General features: G+C 42.8%; 1 long non-coding RNA gene across 1 annotated transcript in view; it reads right to left on the reverse strand.

Moving 5' to 3' along the window:
• Nucleotides 1-370: 370 nt before the first annotated feature.
• The window catches only part of LOC129333838 (uncharacterized), a 33,877-nt gene continuing 17,791 nt past the window's right edge, over nt 371-16,456 (reverse strand). The window contains exon 3 of the long non-coding RNA XR_008597459.1: nt 371-937. This is a non-coding gene — a long non-coding RNA (uncharacterized LOC129333838). The remainder of the gene's footprint in view (nt 938-16,456) is intronic.

Raw genomic sequence — 16,456 nt, forward strand, 5'->3', positions numbered from 1 at the left:
ACTGGCTGCAGCACAGGGAGCCCCATGGCAGGAAAAGTATGGCTTCCCTGTGGTCATTTTGGCTCAGGGAAATGTCACAGGAGGGAAGGTTGAAGCTTGTCGGTTGGCTCTCAGGGTTGCTTTGAGGACAAAAATGTACTAGATTAAAAAAATAAAGTATGCCCTTTAAAAACCAGCCCCCCTTTAAACACTGACAACAGCACAGATGTTGGTTAGTGAAACTGTGGGAGGACTGAAGGGTTAAATGCACTCTCCTTTGCTTCTAGATGCCTAAATGCCTTTTGACAAGTCCATTTGTGCTTGAGAGCATGGAAGCTTGCAAGAGAGAGAAACAAAGGACAGTATGCAGTCATTTCCATAGTGTCTTTACTGGAAAATTTCCTGTTTTATATATTTTATTTTTAAGCATCCAAAATTTTAGTCCAGGAAAGAAGAAAGAAAATGCAGTTGTGGAAGTTGATTTGTCTCTTTCTTTCCCACCTTTTTGCTGCTGGATAGCAGTAATACTATGCTTCTTCTCTTCTGATATCCCTTCATAGGGATGATTCGCCCCACCTTTTAGGGAGGGGCAGTTTTAAGGAGATTCTTACCACTCTATGAAGGTGCTCTGCGAAAGCGACAGAAGGCTGCAGACTTTTCCTGTAATACTTTTTTGTCAATTTCATTCCTGGCCGATTCTACCTTTCAGATCGCAATGACAACGGAAGAGCATTCATTTGACAGGCGGGTTGCAAGGACCCTCCCAGGGTCCAGTGAATTTGTGCACCCCTTGCAGGAATTCTTGTCTTTGCAGGATGGGAAGGCTGGATCAATCACTCTCAGAAAGTGAAGGGAGCTTTGACTTTCACCACAAGTGTTCCCAAGGGCACCTCCCTTAATCGTTTTGAATGCTTGCACTTGGACACCATCGGCTCACGTATAAAGCTTTTTCCCACCCCTGTAAATGTAAAAGAAAGAATCAAACTCTGGAGCAGATATGGAGGATTTGTTTGTTTGTTTGTTTATACCCTGCTTTTCTCTCCAACAGGGACACAAAGTGGTTTGCAACATTCACAACAGCAGCTCGGGGAGCAGTTAGGCTGAGAGTGGCAGGCCCAAGGCCACCCATTAAGCTTCCATGGCAGAGTAGAGATTCAACTTTTGCTGCATGCTGATATTTACAGTTGCAACATTTGTTGGTATTTAATTATGGCCCTTCAGCTTTGAGTGTTTCAGAATCTCACTCACTCCTGGAAACTCTAATTGAATCAATCCAGAATCAATATTTGTTTATACATACTTGATATTGGTTAATAAATATGATATGCAGAGGCTCAGAGATTAATGGAATAGTGAGCTAAATCTTCCAGTTCTGCCAAAGCAATAGGACATGGCTTTAAGCTTTATATGTGTAGCTTATATGACTCTTAAGCTGAGATTTATTCAGCAAAAAGTTATTTTTAGGGTACAGTGGACACCACAGCACCTTTTTAGTAAAGGATTAAATACAGTGTCCAATTGTTGGGGTTGTACGTCACAAGATGTGTCTCTTAAGCATATGCTTTAGTCATGTCCAGTTTTTTGGTCCTTTGGGGAGGAAGTTATTACTCATTAATTTTGTATAAGAATGCTCGTTTATTTTTGAGGATGTTCGTGTACTTTTAACCTATTTGCTTGTCTCATGATACCAAACAGATGGTCAACAGAAGTGGATCCTCTGTGCCCTTACAGTTGCTAAAAGACTTATATTATAGCATTGGAATGATTACAGCTCACTTCCCATAATTACTGAATTGAGGTCCTTATAAACTTGTCAACATTTGAGTGTATCACATATAGATGACAATTGCATATAGACTTATTTTTAGATATCTGGAGACCTTTTATAAAAGCTTATGTATAGAGTTGCCACCATTGTTTTTTTTGTTTTTTCTTCTTCTTTGCTTTGCACAAATAAATACAAAAATTGATTTTTTTTAAAGTAGGGATTTAAACCTGGAACCCCCCACCCATCCTAGTCCAGCATTTTCACCTTGCACCATTGCTGGCACTTAACACTGGCCATGTGACACTTATTAACGAGTAGGAACTATGGATATTCACCCAAAAAACTGAAGGAAGAATGTTATGTTCCCAGATACAAAATATCTACTACCCAGCACTGAGAAAATGTGACATCCCTAAACTAGTGAAGCAAACCCAATGAAAGATGTATAAGTATTATGTAACAAATGAAAAAATGATGTGCTTTTTTTACATTGTCAACTGATTTGTCAAGAAAGGCCTCTAAAAATGTACATGCACAGACTTCTCTTCTTATTGACTTCAACAGCAGGCTCTAAGTAGGCAGATCCCAGCCTGTCTCTCAGCTTTCCTTACATTAAATCCTGCTTAAGCAATGAGGGTGATTTTAAGTGCATCTGGAAAGGAGCACACAGAAGGAAACAAAAACTGGTTGAGGACATCATGATACAACATGCAGGGCTCAGGTATGCATAATGAGAGGGGAGGGAAATTGGCAACCTCAGATGGGGCACAAGTGAAAAATGCCTCTGGGAGTGAAACAATTACTTGAGCTATTATGCAACCCTCAAGTATTTACTACTGAGGATTCTACAGGCCTTGAGATCATAATGCTGTTGAGAGCATTTCCCAGACCTGTCTTATCTCCTCTGCATGGACTTCTTTGGACATAATGTTCTGTCCTCTTGGTCACAGTCATTTGTAAGGCAACTGTGCCACAGATCTAGGAACCAGGGCATGGTAAGTCCCCGTAGAATATTTCCATGTGGAAGAGTTGAGATGATCACTTCAAAAAGCCTGGCAGTGAGCCCCATCCAATGGGTTGGATCTAGTACCATTGTACAAGCAGAAATACTACTTCAAAGAATGGGTAGTTGACTCGCAGTACTCACTGCTACAGGATGTGGTGGTGGCCACTGGCTTAAGTGGATTTAAAAGTGACTTGGAGAATATGATCCAGAGGAATTAGCCATGTTAGTCTGTAGTTGCAAAATAGTAAAAAGTCCAGTAGCACCTTTAAGACTAACCAACTTTATTGAGGCATAAGCTTTCGAGAACCACAGCTTTCTTCGTAAGATCTGATTGGTTAGTCTTAAAGGTGCTACTGGACTTTTTACTATTTCGGAGAATATGGAAGATAGGTCTATCACTGGATTTAACCAGGGTAGCTGAATGGGACCTCCCAATTCAGAGGCAGAATGTCTCTGATTGTCAGGTGTTAGAGAGCAATCAGCAGGTGACGGCTGCTGTCTGTTGGCTCAGCTTGTGGTCTACCCTGTGACATCTAATGGGCCACTGTTAGAAATGGGTGGATGCTGAACTAAATGGACCAGTTGGTTGATCTGTCAGAGCTACTCTTACTGCTGCTTGAAGAAGGGTGTGTGGTTCTATGATTCCTCTAGATTTCCCTCTTCAGCTGTGCCCCCTGCACTGCACCTCACACAACTTATGGGGAGCACAGAGGGCTGCAGAAGACCAGGGAAGAGAGAAAGGTCTGTTCTATGAACTGAGTTCTGCTTACAATACTTCAGATGATCCAACCGGTTATGTTGGAGGCTGCTCTAGGATGTGGGGATACACTAATTTGCAGTCTTCTCTCTTTCATAGCATCCACCACAAGATGTAGATATCCATGAAGAGGATTGGCAGGTGGGTTTGGGCATCTTCTTCCAGTGTTTCCATTGTGTGAAAATGCATCCATCTCTCTTATGGGACTGGTGTGCTCCCAACATAGAAGGGGATACATGAAGTTCCCTAGTGACGTTTGATACTGGAAATGATAAACAAAGATGTGTGATTCACTGGTGTATCACTTCCTACTTCCCCATTTTCGAAGAAGCCATCCTCAAAAACTACTGGAAACTGGTGAGGAGGCATTTGTGAATCACCTCACTGACATACCCAGTTACCAGAAGCTTAAAGCCTGCTAAGAGTTTGGGTTGGCTGATAGGGTTTAGCTATACTGCCTGAACTTGACAGATTTCAGCTGTACTAGATTTTTGTTCTGATCCAGATATCCCAGGCTAGCCCAATGTCATCAGATCTCTAAAGCTAAGTAAGATCAGCCCTGGTTAGTACTTGGATGGGAGACCATCAAGTTATTATTTATTGATTTGATTTGATTTATACCCCGCCCTCCCCACAGATTGGCTCAGGGCGGCTAACAACATTAAAAAAATACATTAAAAGTCACAAAAACATAAAATCAATAATAATTTTTTAAAAGTCATTAAAATAGTCCAGGAGCAGGCTATTTAAATAAATATTGGGAGTCCGTATATGGGCAGAGCAGATGGCTGAGGGCAGCCCCAGAAGAAGTGGTGGTCTTAGATGGAAGAAGGAGGACAGCCGCTGGCACTCAGCCAAAGGCCCAGTGGAACATCTCTGTTTTACAGGCCCTGCGAAACTGTAACAGGTCCCGCAGGGCCCGGATCTCTAGCGGGAGAGCGTTCCACCAGGCCAGGGCCAGGGCAGAAAAAGCCCTAGCCCTGGTTGAGGCCAGACGGATGTCCTTTGGGCCGGGGACCACCAGGAGTTGCTTGACTGCAGAGCGTAACACCCTGCAGGGGACGTAATGGAAGAGGCGGTCCCACAAGTATGCAGGTCCCAGTCTGTGAAGGGCTTCAAAGGAAGTCTAGGGTTGCTACACAGAGTGAGGGTGCCATTAGCCAGCTGCAACCGGAAGGAAAAAAAGAAATATAATCAGGATGGGAACTACATTAGATTAGATATATGCATGCAAACAACATTAAAACAAAAGCAGTTGTTTGGAGAGGGGAAACTCTGATTTCCCCCCTCCTTCCATTCTGGGAAAAAAGCAGGTGCCAACAAAACTTCAGTTTGATCTTAATTCTCTCTCCTTTTGCCATGGGCTGTGTCTATGTATTTCTAGTATCAGTTTGTTGTTTTACATGCAAACACCCCCAGTACTAGAACTTCTAGCACTGGTGCCAGATTGGAGCATCTTCAGATTTGCTAAAATAACCAAATTTTAATCTCTACAGCACAACCAGCAGTAAACTCTCCAAGGCACAGAACTGGCTGCTTGGCCTTTAATTGTGCCCTCTAGTGCATATGAATACGGGCAGGCAGGAGGTCACCATCACTAATCTCATCTCTGAATCTAATCTTAGGCTGGGGATCAACTATTTTAACTTCTTTGTCTACAGCAGTGAGGAGAATGAAACCACTGGAATGCTTGTTTGCAAAACAAAAGGAAAACTAAATAAATCCAGAAACAAAAAAAAAGTCTTGTGGCACCTTAAAAAGTAACAGATATATTGTGGTATAAGCTTTTTGTGGATGACAATCCACTTTGCAAGATGCTAAGGTGCTATTTCAGATTTTAAAGGCATTATTATTATGAAGTCAGCCAGTTCATTATTAGGGGGAAGGGAGGAGGGCAAGATTCTCAGCACAGATTAAAGGCCCTCTCAAGATTATAGTCTACTTTAAATTGTACAAAATGAGCATTGCATTTCAGGAACATTCTTTCGGAGTCCATTTTTTATACATTATAAAATTTATATATAGCAATGTTACCATTGTAGATCTAGCTCTCATAGATCCACTGTTTGCAGTCATGTGGAGAACCAAAGGAATAGCAATAATATCTGTGTGACGTCAAGATGCATGCAACTGACTCATGGTGACCCCAGGACTATGGGTTTTTCAAAGCAAGTGAGCAACAGAGGTGGTTTGCTATTGCTTTCCTCTGCGTAGCACCCCCTGTCTTCCTTGGTGGTCTCCCATCCAAGTACTAACTGTGGCTAAGTCTACTCAGTTTCCAAGTTCTGATGAGATCAGGCTATTCAGGAATGATGCAAAGAGTGAAAAAAAACATGGTATGAAACATGAGAGGTAAGATGGCTTCCACTACTCATCTTAAATGATCTCACTGATAAAACCACAAAGATTGCATCTGACGAAGAGAACTGTGGTTCTCGAAAGCTTATACTACAATAAAGTGGGTTAGTCTTAAAGGTGCTACTGGACTCTACTATTTTGCGACTACAGAATAACAACTAACTCCTCTGGATCTATGATCAAAGACTGTATAATGTTTATTTATTTGAAATATTTATACGACTGCCTTTCAACTAGGCAATTGGGACCCAAGATAGGCAATAGACCAAAACCTATTTAAATCTTTGGCAGTTAACAAAAGCCTACAAGTTCTGTGTGGCTATGACATTAGTTGTCTGATTACAGCAACTAATTAAATTCTGTTATGGCATGAAAGAGGTTCAGGCAAAATGATGTGCCAATAAAGCATGGGGTGATTTAATTTTGGGTGTGTGTGTGAGGGGGAGGTGTTGCATTTCAGCCATTCACAAGAATGGTCTCACCAACACAGATGAGTAGTAAAGATGGAAGCCCATGGGCTGTCTTAACAACAACGAAAAGCTCCCCCATGGCAATTGCCTCTAATACTTGCTGTTACTAACTAGGGTCATGACAGACGGTTTTCAGGGGCCACTGGAGGTTTGGAAAGGGGGCACAGATGATTCCAAGCCTCACGGAGAATATTTCCAAACATTAAGGTGGGAAGATGTGATCCACAACTGTAGGGAGGTGCAGTTAGTTAGTGTAATGAATACTCAAGGATTCAGACTGCCAGCGATTAGAATCCCTTTGACATGGCAAGGCAGGAGGTGGAGGTCTGTGACAGCAGTCTCATAAACAGTTGCAATACCAAAAAATAAATAAATGCATCATCCCATGGTGGCTTCCCTATCATTGCCCACCTGAATCCACTCACACTGTGAATGGAGCTTAACTTGACAATTGCAACTATTCAGGGCTCATTTCGAGGGGTAACGCACAGGAACGCAGCTCCGGCAGATCCCCAAAGAGGTCACATGTCAGGTGGCCCCACCCACCTGACTCTCAGCCATTTTGGGCCCGTTTTGGCCTGGATTGGGGCTGAAACGGCCTGGATCAGGCCTCTGACGGGTGGTGGATCACTCCCCTGCTCATCAGCGTCCCAATCCTGACCATTTTGGACCCCTCTTCAGCCATTTTCAGCCCCTTTTTGCCATTTTGGGCCCAATTTCGGCCCTGAATGGCCAGGATTGGGTCCAAAACAGCCAGAATAGGTGATGTCAGGGGTGTGGCATATGCAAATCAGTTATACTAATGACACACTTCCGGTGACGGCAAGAGGCGTGGCATATGCTAATGAGCTGTGCTAATGAGTTATGCTAATGAGTTCCTCCAGCTCTTTTTCTACGAAATGACCCCTGCAACTATTTATTACAGCTCGCCTTGCACAAAGCCTTTTTGAAGGGCATCTGACAAGTGTCTAATATAAGTAAGTAAGAATACTTTCTTTGAGTACATGAGCTGGGCATAAGACCAGCACCCTGCAAGGTCCACCTTCTGAGAGTGGTGGTGAGCAGCTGCCTCGCGTTCATTTTTCGAAATCAAAGCCTTGCCACCTTTTACCTTGAGCAATTTAGTCATTTCAAAGAATTCTGCTAATAAAATCTGCTGCCAAAAGGGCTGGCTCCTCTTCCTCCCCTTCTTAGTAACAAGGAACATGTTCAAGCTGCTGTCCTAGCCCTTGCATTCTTTTGGAGCAAGATGAATGATTTATAGATTCAGCTTTATTTTCTATTATTATTTTCAGACTATTTTGAGGCTCTATTCCTTTTAAAAAATAATACATGTGTATCCTAACCTGTGGCAACGTTCTTTATTTAAAGAAATGCACATTAAAGAACTTGATTTCCCACAGTCAACATACAGATTGGCGAGCGCAGCTCAGTCACTGGTGGCAGCTAGTCTTCCCTAGGCTGGTAGTGACAGGCAGGAGCTCCTTACAGTGGCAAGGGAGTGGTGCCATTGTCCTATGGGAAGACTGAAGGACTTTCCATGGTAAAGACCTTTATAGAGGATTCCTTTCTAAACATAGTTTTGAACTCCTGTCCCAACAGGAGGACCCTTTGCTGTCCGTGTGGGGTTGGAACCAAACCATGGAGATCGATCCGAAGCTGCCTCGCCACAAATTTCTTCTGGGTGGGAAGATGACTTTGCAAGACAAAACGGAGGGGAGAATTGATGTGAGCCACTTTGGGTTCCCGCTGGTGAGAAGAAGGGATATGAGAATTGTCTACTATGGCAGTTGGAATGATAATGATCTATGTTCTTACAATTCATTCATTTTGTAGCTTTACATAAAATTTATAATAAAAGAACATGAAATATATATAAATTGTATAAATGTACATAAATTGTATATAAATGAAATTGTGATAGTATATTACAAAATATGAAAAACTTTCCCTTGCATGGATCCCTTACAGGAGGAGGTGACCCTGAGTGGGTTACAAATGGCTCTGCCTTCAATCGTCGCCATGTGGAAGCAGCGCAAGTTTCGATGTAGTCTAGCATTCTGTTTCTGATGGTGGTCAGCCATATATACTTCATTGAAACACACAAGAGATCGTGTGAACACAATAGTCATTCCTTGTTACTGATATTCAGAGGCACACCCCCTCTGAATATGGGGGCCGTCGTCACACGGTCCCTTATTTCGTCAGTTTTGCACTAGAAATCGTTTCTTCTGTTATTGTTATTAGAACGGATTCTCCCATCTTTTGACGACTGCTTGCGCTTCCAGTCAGTCACATTAAAAGGGAAAAGCACAATTCGATGGTCAGTCAAAGTGCCTCTGGAAACGGGGCCCTAAAAATCCCGCCCCCGTTTCGCATATTTGCGCTATATCACTCTTCTATTATACCAATGTTGTGCTGGGCCAACCCAAAAGCCAACCATGGTAGGTAGCAAAGGTTTCCTGCCTATGGCAGAATAGTACGATAGCGCTATAAGGCTGACATTTTTTTAAAAAAATTACTTTGAGGCTTAATTGCGGGTCACGCTGGGGCTTGTGGGAGTGTAAGGCAGGAGAATCAGTGTTAGGTGAGACAGATGATCGGGGAGAGTGAGCGTTTTGGTGTTGCAAAGCACTCCTAGTTGATCCAGGGCATTCACATGGACGTGGATAAAGGCGACATAAAGAGTCACAAAGCATGAATTGGGGAGAATGGCGAAATTGCAAGAGAGCCGGAATAAGGTGAGCATTCAGCGGGAGATGGTGCTAGTTTGGTGCTAAATTTATGGCCGTGTGACAACAGCCGGGGTTTTATTTAACAGTTGTGGTCAATAGCCATTAATGGATCTATTCTTCATAAATTTCTCTAATGATTTTAAAGTAATAAATTCCATATGCAAAGTTTGTATTGTGTGAAAAGAATTTTTTGTTGTCTGTCTTGCCAGGCACAAGGTGTGCTGAGGAAGGAAACAGGGCCCCTCTATTATCAGATTCAGAAGGAATGAATTGCCCCATTTAAAGAAGTACAGACAAATCTCTCAAGGCAAAGAGATAAAAATCAAAGACCATATGGAATAGTGGGACTCAGTGCATCGCACCTGCATTTGAACATGAACTTAAGCTGAGACTCACATATTCTTTCCACCCTGGTGCTCCTATGGGTTAGCTATGCTTGTAGACAAAGGCTGCTTGCAATAAGTTTGGTTTGTCTTAGACATTGTGGATTACATGTTGGCACATGCCAGGAGATTCCTTCTGCATCCTAGACATCTGTCGTTCTGTCTTCTTGGGATAAACTTGAAAACACTAGTCAATACACCTTTACAGGATATGTGTTCATTGATGCAAATTTGCAAATTCAGTATTTACCTGGTTGCTTTGGTGAAAATCCACCCCTAAATGATCAGGGTTTTTTAGTTATTTTTAGTAGGGTGAGTAAAAATATTTGAGGAGTGATAAACTTTTGCAAAATTATTTGCAGGTTGCTCAAGTGCTGTCATAGTTGAGCTAAATTTAGGCAGCCATTTTTACCTAATATGCAATACTGTCACCATGTGATAGACTCCAAATGGATGATTGTGTCTTAGTTGCTACAACACAAGAGTGCCCATATAACAGACCACAAGGACAGCCATTAGTAAAGTTCAGCCAACCATGCTTCTGAAGCATTTCCCAAGTAGCGCAGCTGTGGTGCTCTTGCAGGCATTGCAGTGACCTTGCTCACCACATGGACATAGTTGGGCCAAAAAGGACCTGAATCCTTGAGTGATTCCATAGGCTCCGGCTCTCAACAGGGGCTTAACGTGTATAACAAAAATGTTCAGGAGGGAATTCTTATAATAGAAACAGAATTGTATCAAGATGGAACAGTCCAGAAAGATACCTTCATATGGAACTATTGTTGGAATCCCCTGTTATTGTAGGTATCAGGTGGCTTTTACTGCATTGTTTTATCCCTTGTAATCCTGCATTCTGCATTGCTCAGACAATACCTTTGCCTTAAGAAGTTTGTTAATCTTGTTGTTGCTCTCATTGTCTTTGAACTTTTGTATTCTTAGTCCTATTGCATTGTTCATTAGACGTCTTACATTGCATGATTTCTCGCTCCCATTCTTTACTCTGTAATCCACCTTGAGTGAGAAAGGTGGGCTATAAATAAGCTAAATCCAATCAGCAAATCAATAAGAATATAAGAATAGTCATGTTGCATTAGTGGCGCAACTAGTACAGCATCTTGTATCACACAGTGGCCAACTAGTTGCCCTGGAATCGAACAAGCAGGTCAAAGAGACTAAGGACTTCCTCTGACATTGTCACCTCCTAGCACTGGTACTGAGAGCCTCTAAATGTGGAGGTTATCTTGAGTCATCATGGCTAGTAACTATTGATAGACCTATCTTCCATAAGTCAGTTAATTTCCTTTTAAAGTCATCTGAGCTCTTGGCCATCACTATATTGCATATCAGATCACTTAGAACAACCTCAATATGCTGGATTTTCACTGCTTGGGGAATACAAAAATCATTGCATGAAAAATCAGTTGACTAATTTCACCTTTGAGACTTGTTCCCATGGCAATTTCTGACTATAAACTGGGATTAAGAATAGAGGAAAGTACTTCAGCAAGGAAGGTATTTTTCTCTCATCTTTGAAAGGTAGTGGAAATTTAGCTGCACTGACTGCAGAAGTTAAATTGATACCTGGCTGACGCCCTTCAGAAATGCAGATTGTAAAGAAGAGACCTGGGGCAGCATTGTGCTAGTGTACTGCAATGCTCAGAAGTGCATCAGATGGAGTTCTGGACCTTTATACAACAGGTGAGAGAAACTATTGACTTTGATCTTCCTGAGACAACACTATGGGAAGATTCTGCCCATTTACAGTGATCCCAAATTGGTTTTGCAAATGAAAAGGTGTCTGTGCTTCCAGCTTCCAGCATCTGCATATTGTGCCCCAGGCTAGACTATGGCCTCTTGGACTTAGAAGCCGCACCTTGCCATGCAACCCTTTGACAGATCAAACCTTCCTCAAACATTCTCCTCTCCCTTTCTCTCAATCTCTGCTTTACATCATCCCACTTTTATCTTTCCATGTGAACATAACTCCTTAGTTGCAGCTGCTGGGTGGGGTGGGGGGCTTTCTTCCTTCTTTTTTCTAAAAGAACAATGGCTCCTTGGGTGATGTAGCGAAACTGCAGCCTACAATAAATGATGACATGAAGCCATCCGATTCATCTCTTTCTCATTTGGCAAATGAGCACGGGAAAGCCTTTCCTTTCTCGAAGAACTAAAACTCTAGCCCGCTTGAAACCACACAGATTACAGGACCAACAAGGCATAGATTAGCCAGTTTCTGTAAAAAGAAAAGAAAATGCGTTGTAAAAACAAAACAACGGGCTACTCTGTTCTCTCCACCTATTCCATCAGAGAGGCTCAGGCTTGTCCAATTCATGGCTCTCAAGCCATGAAAAAGATTTATTAAGCAATACACAGATAGCTCTACATTGTGCCTGGCGTGTGCTGTACAGCCTAGAGAACACAGGTTGCTGCTGGCCAGCCAGATACACCACCCCCTGGCATAGTGGTAACGGAGGCGTTGTGGGCGGATGAGCAGCCTCCTTGCCACAAAGCCTGGATTGCCCTTTGTTTACACTGCACTACCCATCGATCAGAATGTACTCAGTTCTAAAACTGCAGTCCAAGCCCTAAACACACAGGCTTGGAATCAAGTTTCATTTAAATCAATGTTGAGACTTGAGATACCTCATCTTAGAGAGGACACAAAACAGGGGCTGTGCCATCAGAACTGGGCTTGCAGATGATCATTCAAATTCTCGTTTACCTCCACAAAGGCTGTTTTCATCACTTACACTCTTTCCTTGCCTCTCCCAGAGACCTTGAGGTATAGCAGTTATACATTTGTGGGCATTTTCATAACTGATGCAGAGTGTACTTGGGTACTGGCACCCAAGCAGAAAATGTGTCCTAAAAAGCAGCTCGAAGAAAAATTTGCTCAAGTCAGAAAAGAAGTCATTAAAATTTTCTTTCTGAAGCAAAGCAAACAGTTGCTCTTGTGGTTTCTTGTAAGGCAATTAAAAGGTGAAGCCAAGTCTCAAGAGGCCTGTTAAGAGGCAATATTGAATGCATCCGTGGTTTGCTTCAATTCTCAAATGTACATGTAAAAAAATATAGGATTTTTTTTCATTAATTCAGCCCAGACTCAAAGATTTAGGGCCAAACTGCATGTTACAGAGGAAATCCAATTTGTTTTGGAACAACAGCAGGGAAAGGAAAGTATAACCCTTCCCTTCTGCACAAGTTTCCTGATCCGCATGCCCCCCTCCTCACTTCAAAAGGCTATTTATTTCACTGTAGAACATACAGGGGCAAAGAGTAATTAGAAGGGCACTTTGATTAGAATAGTGGGGGGAAATTCAATATCCCTCACTTGCTGATCTCAATAAACTGGCAATACTCCTCTCCAGGGCTTTTTTCCTGGGAAAAGAGGTGGTGGAACTCAGTGAGTTGCCCTTGGAAAAAATGGTCACATGGCTGCTGGCCCTGCCCCCTGATCTCCAGACAGAGGGGAGTTTAGATTGCCCTCTGCGCTGCTGAGCAGTGCGGAGGGCAATCTAAACTCCCCTCTGTCTGGAGATCAGGGGGCGGGGCCACCAGCTATGTGACCATTTTCAAGAGGTTCCGGAACTCCGTTCCACTGTGTTCCAGCTGAAAAAAAGCCCTGCTCCCCACAATTATATTTCAGTAAATAAACCTACAAACATTCTAGTTCCATTGTAGGGTTGAGTCCAGTGGCTGGCATCTTAGAGACTGACAAGATTTAAATCTTGTTGGTTTCTCTGGTGCCACTGAACTCAAATTCTGCAGTTCTACTGCAGACCAACACGGCCACGTATTTAAAACGATCTATTGTGGATCTCCGCCACAAAACGCTGTGCACCATCTGACAAGGACTGGCTCAGAGTCTTTTGTTGCTCTAGGTAGGCTTGTCAAGGGTTGAGAATATCTCCTAGAACCCCCGCTATGACACTGAAGATTGTGGGATGGACGTCATGCAGAGCAATAGCACTGGATTGTGATGTCCCTGAAAGCCGCCTTAACTGTCTGACTGGTCTAGCTCCATCCCCAGCTGAATGTATATTCCTTAATACAAGCTCATCAACAAACCATTTGAGTCATGGAGAATGCCTCTTTATGACTGGAAAATCTATACACACAAAAAGCGCAAACCTTACTTGTTCAGCTGGTTCACATTGTTGCTTCTCCAGTCCAGCATTTTTATGCTCTCTCCAAGAACTCATGTGCATTCATTCTCCTCTACCACCCCTAGCATGAAGCCTCCCTAACCTAGTTTGGCAGACAGTTAGGATTTCTAGTAAAACTGGATTTCAGCTAGACCAGCAACAAAACAGCAAGTCTGGCAGAACTTCAGAAATTCAACCTTTTGAACTTGAAATATCTTCAGATGCTGTTCTTGATACCTTCCTTTGAAGCTAAAACACAACAAATATTCTGGTAGCACCTTTAATGTCAACAAATCTATTGTGGTATGATCTTTTGTAGAAAAAAGCTGAATTCCATCAACTCCAATGACAAACAGGAGGCTTGAAAAATCCTTTTCGAATTGTATATATTTTAAGCATCAACCTGCATTTCCGCTACAGCCTTTAAACCCAGCAGTAGCCATAATGGGGAATATTAAAAATGGCATTGGAAAAAAAAGTAACATTGAATGCTTGCAAGCCAGTTTTAGAATGTCCAAATGATTAGGACATGTTTACCCTACATGTGAAAGGCTGTAGATTCAGAGATGACATTCACAGATCCATGGTGGACGGGGAAAAGAAGGAAGTGTTAGGTAAATCCAGTGAAAAGCAGCCTGATATTACCATTTCTTCCATTCACTAAAACAACCATTTGTTCCTCTTGCCAGACAAGAGGGGAAAGAGAAGGCAGAAAGCACCCTGTGCTGCTGTCGGTCTTTCCTCCCCTCCCCTTTTGCTTATCTTCTGTGCCACTATTTATTTTCCTTCTTTGCCGTGCAAATAACCAACCATCTTCCAGCAGGCTGAGCCCAGCCCTTTTATGCCCTGAAGCCATTGCTGTGTCTTTTAAGAGAAAATTGATTCTTTGGAATGCTGTGTGTGCACATACTTATCTGAGCCCTACAGCCCACACCTGCTGAACAGGTAAACCAGATCCTTAGCAATGGGCCTCAGCAGCTACATTCCAGCTTGGCAAGCGATTACTCTCTAATTGCTACCTGTCAAACAGGTAAACTAAGCTCTTGGACCAAGTCCAAACAAGCGCATGTTCCCACGAAATCCTAAACCTCCCAACCTTTGACCCCCCAGTGCAAGCCCGCAAATTATTTTAACCAGGTCTGATTGAAAAAGAGGATTGCATTCTCAACCCGTAGCACAAAGGGCTTCGTTTCCCTCTTTGGCAAAAAGGATCTTGCCCATGATCATTCCCATAGTGGAGCGTGGAATAACCACCGCATTCCAGAAAGGAGCAGTCATTTGCTGCATCCAGTAATAGCAGATATCTCCAAAACTGAAGCTCATTGTCTGCATCAGGGTGGGCCAATCCCAGCACTGGTTTACTAACACTGGGATGCAAAGAGGTGAAGTTTTCTGTGGCTAAACAACTTCTGCTACAGGGCTGTACTGGGGACAGGTAGAACAGGTACTGCTTGTTCCTTTCGATCATCTCGTTCAGGCTTGTCCCACAGAAATTAGCAGAATAACAGGAGCAACGTACTCGGAAGAAACAAGCTTTCCCAAATAGAGACTTATGCAATAGCAATGCTAATGTGCGGCGAATTTCCATTTGATGAGTAAAATATAAATTCACTTCAGCAAATTAGTTAGAATATCTAGTGACTGGGGGACAGCAAGGAGGGCCCCTGGTGGTCTGAAGTTCCCAATCCCATGTGCATCAGAACTGGTGCAGAAAAGCAATAATTTCATTATGTTTAGGAGGCTTTAATAAAAACAAGCACTTTTTAAAGCACGATAGAAAGACTAGGCTAACATAATAAATGATAAATGCTGCTATAAATGACAATGCTGCAGTGATAGTCTTTGATTTTTCAGAATTTTCTTTTAACCCCCTCCCATGTGTGTGTGTGCATGTGTGCATGCGCGCACAGCCAAGAGGCTTTGAGAGAGCCATAATAACAACAATGAAAGACATTCAGACCATTGTGCATTATATCTGTGATATAATGTGGGTTCCAGGGAGGAAAGTTGCAAAGGGTGATAATCAGAGGACAGGGCATTCATTGCTTATGAACTTCCTTTTCAGTCCTAAGGATTGTATTTCTGCTTCTATTCAATACCTGTGTGAGGATACCAAGATATTGCTGATGGACCTCCAGCCCTCTCTCCCTTCATCCATTCTAAGTCTTGAGCAGCCCCCATCCTTAAAGTCCTATAGTTGGTCTACATGTTAATCGTACTCCTGTTGTGAGCTGCTTCTACAGGGTAACTTGCCTTGTCCTGCTGTTATGTCTATTAATGATGGCTACATGTATCTTTGCAGATTCTGTGGGGAGATTTTTTTTTATTGGCACAGGATACTTCCAGGAACATCCATTGCTTATAAGACTAAGAGGCTACCTGTGGGAAGGAGTTGTAGGTGTTCGAAGGATACAGAGAGATACCTATGCGGGAAAGGAAGCATATGAACTAACCCTTGTATCAGACTACGGCTGTGTGTGTGAGAAGTAACTGATGATCAGCTCTACCTCACACTACCAGAAGGTCCCAGAGAGGCTGTGGAAATTGTGAACAGGTGTCTGGAGGTAGGGAGCATTTCACTCCAGTCTTGTTCCATCTAAACTCGGTCCAATTCAAGGTGCTGGTATTGACCTTCAAAGCCCTGTACAGCTTTGGTCAAGCACAATTTAAGGGCTGTCTTCTCCCATATTAACCTACCTGTTCACTCCGGTCATCTTTGGAAGTCCTGCTTCAGGTGCCCCCACTATCTGAGGTTAGATGAGAAAGGGCTTTCTCAGTCATGGTGCTAAAAGTTGGACCCCCCCTCCCTGGGAGAGTCATCAGTCCCCCACTATTGCTGTCTTCCACCAGCAAGTAAA

Source organism: Eublepharis macularius, chromosome 7, assembly GCF_028583425.1.
Source record: "Eublepharis macularius isolate TG4126 chromosome 7, MPM_Emac_v1.0, whole genome shotgun sequence".
Lineage (NCBI taxonomy): Eukaryota > Metazoa > Chordata > Lepidosauria > Squamata > Eublepharidae > Eublepharis > Eublepharis macularius.